Raw genomic sequence first — 7,101 nt, 5'->3', positions numbered from 1 at the left:
TGTTTTATAGATAACAGTATGTATCTGTTATCCCAAGTTCTTAATTTATCCTTCCTCTCCTCCACCTCTTTTGCTAACCATAAGATTGTTTTCTATGTCTATGAGTCTGTTTCTGTTTTGTAAATAAATTCATTTGTATCATTTTTCTAGGGTCCATATGTAAGTGATATTATATGATATTTGTCTTTGTTGGGACCAGATGTCTTAATGTAACCGTAGAGATAGCAGAGATATCATGCTATTTTATGTATATTAAAAATCTGTTGATACAAACGCATAAAATTCTGAAGCCTAGAGTGAAATTAAAAGAATATTTAATAATGGAAATGTACTCATAGAAATACTTAAGTTTACACACTTTAAGATATGTCTGTCCTTGAGTGAAATTGATCATTGTATTCCACTTAAATATGTACATGTTTCCTCAACAGGCCCTCAAAGAATTTTTTAAAAATATTTTTATTTACATGACTCATTATATTTTGTAGGGTATAACCTCTACTAGGGCAGGACATGTGTGCTCTCCAGGGCCTGCTGCTAAGTCACTTCAGTCGTGTCTGACTCTGTGTGACCCCAGAGTCGGCAGCCCACCAGGCTCCCCCGTCCCTGGGATTCTCCAGGCAAGAACACTGGAGTGGGTTGCCATTTCCTTCTCCAATGCATGAAAGTGAAAGTGAAGTCACTCAGTCATGTCTGACTCTTTGCAACCCCATGGACTGCAGCCCACCAGGCTCCTCCGTCCATGGGATTTTCCAGGCAAGAGTACTGGAGTGGGGTGCCATTGCCTTCTCCAGGGCCTGGCATGTGACAAATGCCTGAGAAGTGTTCACAGAATGAGCACATTAATGAAGGGAAGAAAGAATATATTTGTTAACGCAAACAGAGTCATGTGAGAGAGAACCACTAATAAAGGGCGAAATCGTCTTTCCCCTTGGCTTATTTACACATATTATAAATGACAAAAGTGAAAAAGGAAGAAAACAAGAGAGACAGTCTAAAATAATTTTCATCTGCTGAGAATTAGAGTGGAATAAAAACGGCCAAAAGTAGAATATTGTCTTCTTTCCACCTGACCAAATGGTCATCTACCAGATGACATCAGAATCAAACAGATTTGCTCCAAAGAGATTTACTATGAGGGTATGGGAGCCAGCTGGATGATAAAGAAGTGAATTCACAAAGGAAGCCACTTCTGACCTCAGAAGTTCTCATCTAGGTCATTTCATCCCAATTTTCTTTTTCTTTTTTTTAATTAATTTATTTTAATTGTAGGCTAATTACTGTACAATATTGTAGTGGTTTTTGCCAAACATTGGCATAAATCATCCATGGGCACACATATTTTCCCCATCCAGAAGCCCCCTCCCACCTCCCTTCCCATCCCATTCCCCAACTTCATCACAATTTTCAAAATGGTGCATAGATAGCTCCCATATCTTGTCAAAGGTACTCATCTTTTCAGAGGTAATTGCAAGGTAATTAATTAAGTTCCTTACCTGAAATATCTTTCCCAGTTAGACCTAGTATATATAAGAATACCTCGTGTATTTCAGAGTCATAGTGTACCTCAGTGGAGAGAAAACGCCACAGCTGAACAATAAATGTTCCAATGTCTCTAAGACCATTGCATTCCAAATCAGCATATAATGTTTTTATTCTTTTATTAGAGTATGAATTGCTTTACTATGTTGTGTTAGTTTCTGCTGTACAACAAAATGAATCAGCTATATGTACACATATATCCCCTCCACCTTGGACCTTCGTGCCACCCTCATCCCATCCACCCAGGCCATCACAGAGCACAATATTAATGATAACTTATCAGAGTCCTCAGAAAAAGAAAATTCATCACCAAATGACACACTTTTACAACAAAAAGTCAACACCTTTAGTACACAATCTGGTGTTTTCTCTTCTCTTTGTTGCTCTGGTCTTAACCATGTCAGAGGTATGAAATTTGTAGAATCTCTTACTTATAAATGGGCTCCTCCATTTTATGGCACTCTCTGGAAGTGAGTGCACAGGTACTTTTATACCAGAAAGAAAATTTCTGATTATGAACACAAAAACAATGCTAAGATAGAGAAACACTGCTGACTATGTTCCATCCCAGACTTGAATGGGTCATCCAGGAATTCATTCTGTTTCTAGTATCCTTACCTCCAGGTTCCCTCATTCCTTTAACCATCTTAGCCCTGACTCCCTGGATCCCTTTCCAATCCTGGCAGCAGTCCGTAGGGACGAGAGAACATCATTACTGGATCTCACCTGGAAGGCAGTGACAGATCCTGACCTTTGCAGGAGTAGACTTAGGTCCTTCACATGCTTCACAATATAGCATCTGTAAAAAACAAACGTTTCATTTTGCTATCATGCTCTGCTCAGTCACTCAGTTGTGTTCGACTCTGCAACCCATGGATTGCAGCCCACCAGGCTCCTCTGTCCATGGGATTTTCCAGGCAAGAATACTGAAGTGGTTTGCCAATTCCTCCTACAGTAGATCTTCCCCACCCAGGGATCAAACACACATGTCTTGCATGTCCTGTCTTGGCAAGTGAATTCTTTACCACTGCATCACCTGGGAATCCTTGCTATCATAGTATGGTATAAAGTATTTCATATAATAAAATTTTCATACAACATTATACCAAAAGATGCCTTTCTCACCAGGAGTGAAGAAGGGAAGAAATAAAAGGAGTTAGGGTTGGGCCATCTGGATTTTAAATTTTGTTTTTAAGAAAAAGGCAATTCTTTAATAATTCAGAATTTGAGGATGTAAATGGGAGAAACTAGGACATTTAAATTCCCAGAAAGCAGAATCTAATGTTGATTATTTATGTGCTATCAAGGCACACACTGGGACTTAAAAAAATGCTTTAGGTCAATGTGAGTAAAATGACTACAGAGGAGACAATTTTAATTAGTCCATGCAAAAGAGAGGAGGAACAAGAAAGGAGGAAAGTGGGGAAAAAGAGAAAGAAAAATTAAAAAAGGATAACAACAACTTTCTGAGCAAATATCAGTGAAACACCACCAGAATATTTTGTCTTTCCAGAAAGGAGCTTAGATATTAACTATTCAGTATTTCTTTTTCATGTATTTTTTTTTTCATTATGGCTATAGACTTCCTAATTTTTTAAAGTTTATAAAAGCAAAAGCTAACTCTGGAATGTTTGGAGGATATATATATATATACATTATATATAATTTACAGAAATGTAATGATTCTTTGAAATAAAGTTCCTTGAAACTGAAACTTCAAGAAGCCTATAGCTGTATGTAAAACTCATTGATCATTAACTAAGCTACATCAAACCCTGGATACATAATTCCCAGGACAAACAATATGCGAGAGCATATTTTATGTTTCCTTCTAAATAGGTGATACAGTCTATGCAGTAGGATAATATTTTGCATACAAATTGAAGAACTTTTTTTTTCTTTAATTCCTGTCTCTCAGTAGCCATCAGAGCAGCTAGAGTTCCATGCTTTCTGCCACAAGGAAGGGAGGATACAGCAAAATGAAGCCAACCAAGTGCAAGTCAGTTCTTAGTTTTGTGTCTCAAAATCCAGGACTTTTGAATAGATGAGAGACTTGGAAGTAAGGAAAACAAAGCCTCCCTAGCTTCCAGCACTATTGAACACCATACAATATTCCATGGATGGAGAGAAAATGCAGAAAGGGAAAAAGAGAATCTTGTGGGTTCTGGAAAAATAAACGTCTGCCTTCTTTCCCTGCCCAAAATGAATCCCTGATAAGAGAAAGATATAAACCAAAAATAATTTGGAGTGAGGAAAGAAAGAGAAGTAACTTACAACACCCCCAGTGTCCCCATGCTTGGACTACGGAGGGAGTGATAGAACACTTCATTCATATCATGTTTATAGGCAGAAAGATCTAAGATAGCTTCATCAAGTTCTCTGTAGCCCAGAAGGATCCTTGAGCATTAGAAGGTTTTCTTATTGTTATTCAGCTACTGAGTCGTGTCTGACTCTTTGAGATCCCGTAGACTGCAGCACACCAGGCTTCCCTGTCTTCCACTGTCTCCTGGAATTTGCTCAAGTTCAGTTCATTGAGTCAGTGATGCTATCTAACCATCTCATCCTTAGAAGGTTTACTGTGAAACTAAATGCATAAATGGCCCGCAGAGCTGAAAACTATGAAGAGTCACTCTGGGCAATACAAAGAAATTATAGAAATTAGTGAAACTATAAGAGCTCATGAGGGAGGACCAGACCAGAAAGTCACTGTGGAAGGTGGCAGAGTAGATATTGAAGACACTCAGGTGGGATGACATCTCATACACTGAACTCCATACAATGGTGTCACAAAGCCACTCAGAACTACTTAGACATAACTGTAAGAAAAAAGAAGCAATTATGGAGTAAAAGGTGAAGAAACCCTGAAATTTCTATTTGTCTTCCTCAAGACATTCCTCAAGACCCTTGAGAAATAAACCTGTGGAAGAGCCTGAAACAGAGCATGACTATCATGTTCAAGGAAGCACAAGGAAGAAACAGAATGGCTACCAAGAGATTGAGGGAAGGGAAAGGAAACAATGGTAACATTGTGGATTAATATAAAAATTCGGCTTTTATTCAAAGTTATATAGGAATCTCTCAGATGGCTTTAAGGAGAGTTGTTACACAGACCGCCTTATGATTTAATACAATTGTTCTGGCTAACATCTTAAGAACAGTCTTAAGGAGAGTAAAGATAGGGACTTCCCTGGCAGTCCAGTGGTTAGGACTCCACGCTTCCACACAGGAGACACCAGTTCGATCCATGATCAGGGAACAGGCTCCAAAAGCCGCACATGACATGGCCAAAAGAAACCCCAAAAATATAGCAACAGAAAAAGCAGAGTGTGAAAAAAAAAGAGAAGGGTAGAGGTAGAATCTGTGAGATCAAAGAGAAAGCTAATGTAATATTCCAGGTAAGAGATGCCACTGGCTTTGATTAAGGTGGTGAGATTAAGGTCAAAATCTGGATACCTTTTAAAGGTGAAGTGAAGTGAAGTGAAAGTTGCCAGTCGTGTCCGACTCTTTGTGACCCCATGGACTTTACAGTCCATGGAATTCTACAGGCCAGAATACTGGAGAGGCTAGCCTTTCCCTTCTCCAGGGGATCGTCCCAACCCAGGGATTGATCCCAGGTCTCCTGCATTGCAGAAGGATTATTTACCAGCTGAGCCACAAGGGAAGCCCAAGAATATTGGAGTGGGTAGCCTATCCCTTCTCCAGCAGATCTTCCTGACCTAGGGATCAAACTGGGGTCTCCTGCATTGCAGGTAGTTTCTTTACCAACTGAGCTATGAGGGAAGCCCCTTTTAAGGGTTCAGTTCAGTTCAGTCGCTCAGTCATGTCCAACTCTTTGTGACTCCATGAATCGCAGCATGCCAGGCCTCCCTGTCCATCACCAACTCCCAGAGTTCACTCAAACTCACGTCCATCTAGTCAGTGATGCCATCCAGCCATCTCATCCTCTGTCATCCCCTTCTCCTCCTGCCCCAATCCCTCCCAGCATCAGGGTCTTTTCCAATGAGTCAACTCTTCGCATGAGATGGCCAAAGTATTGGAGTTTCAGCTTTAGCATCAGTCCTTCCAATGAACACCCAGGACTGATCTCCTTTAGAATGGACTGGTTGGATCTCCTTGCAGTCCAAGGGACTTTCAAGAGTCTTCTCCAACACCACAGTTCAAAAGCATCAATTCTTCGGCATTCAGATTTCTTCACAGTCCAACTCTCACATCCACACATGACCACTGGAAAAACCATAGCCTTGACTAGATGGACCTTTGTTGGCAAAGTAATGTCTCTGCTTTTCAATATGCTATCTAGGTTGGTCATAGCTTTCTTTCCAAGGAGTAAGCGTCTTTTAATTTCATGGCTGCAATCACCATCTGCAGTGATTTTGGAGCCCCCAAAAATAAAGTCTGACACTGTTTCCACTGTTTCCCCATCTATTTCCCATGAGTAATGGGACCAGATGCCATGATCTTAGTTTTCTGAATGTTGAACTTTAAGCCAACTTTTTCACTCTCCTTTTTCACTTTCACCAAGAGGCTTTTGCCCTGAAATTTGCTAATATACTGCATGATGGATAGGTAAACATGACTACAAGGTTTTAGAAGTAAGCAATTAGAGGTATGGAGCTACCATCCTTTGAAATGGTAAAGGTTGGAGAAAATAGGATTGAGAGTTTTGTACATTCTGAGTTTAAATGATGACTGTTAAACATGTAAATATAGATTTCAAAAAAGCAGTGGTATATTCAAGACTGGAGTACAGGGGCACGGTTCAGGCTGGAAATCATTAGTATACAGATGTTATTTAAAGCTACAATACTTCCCTGGTGGCTCAGATGGTAAAGTGTCTGCCTACAAAGCAGGAGACCCAGGTTCAATCCCTGGGTTGGGAGGATCCCCTGGAGAAAGAAATGGCAACCCACTCTGGTACTCTTGCCTGGAAAATCCCATGGACTGAAGATCTTGGTAGACTACAGTCCATGGGGTCACAAAGAGTCGGACACAACTGAGCAACTTCACTTTCACTTTCACTGGGTAAGAGCAAGGGAATGAATTCAGAAAGAAGGAAGAAGAGGCAGAAGAACTATGGTCCAAGACACTACAATATTATGAAGTTGAAGCGATAAAGAAGAATAAGAAAAGGAGACTTAAAATGTGCTTTCTGAAATAGCCAAAAAAAAAAAAAAAATTAAGAAGAAATCTCCAGGATCCAATTATGTCAAATATTGCTGACTGATCAAGTAAGATGAGGACTGAGAATTTACCACTGTATTTAGCATCTTTGCGCTCATTATTGACTTTGAAAGGGCTTCCCTGATGACTCAGGTGGTAAAGAAACTGCCTGCAATGCAGGAGACCTGAGTTTGATCCCTGGGTCAGGAAGATCTCCTGGAGAAGGGAATGGCTACCCACTCCAGTATTCTTGCCTGGAGAACCCATGGACTGAGGAGCCTGTCAGGCTACTATAGTCCATGGGATGGGATGGCAAAGAGTCAGACACAACTGAGACATTGAAAAGGACACCTGGTGGAGCAGTTGAGTTTCAAAAAACGGAATAGATTCAAGAGTAAT

The 7,101-nt window shown here is 40.2% G+C and overlaps 1 non-coding gene across 1 annotated transcript; it reads left to right on the top strand.

Annotated features, from left to right (window-relative positions):
• The first annotated feature begins 6,350 nt into the window (after nucleotides 1-6,350).
• TRNAC-ACA lies at nucleotides 6,351-6,422 on the top strand. The gene has a single exon. It is a non-coding gene; the product is annotated as a tRNA-Cys (tRNA).
• Nucleotides 6,423-7,101: the final 679 nt, after the last annotated feature.

The sequence above is a fragment of the Bos indicus x Bos taurus genome, chromosome 5 (assembly GCF_003369695.1).
Source record: "Bos indicus x Bos taurus breed Angus x Brahman F1 hybrid chromosome 5, Bos_hybrid_MaternalHap_v2.0, whole genome shotgun sequence".
In the NCBI taxonomy this organism is placed as follows: domain Eukaryota; kingdom Metazoa; phylum Chordata; class Mammalia; order Artiodactyla; family Bovidae; genus Bos; species Bos indicus x Bos taurus.
This window is presented reverse-complemented; position numbering and strand designations above follow the sequence as displayed.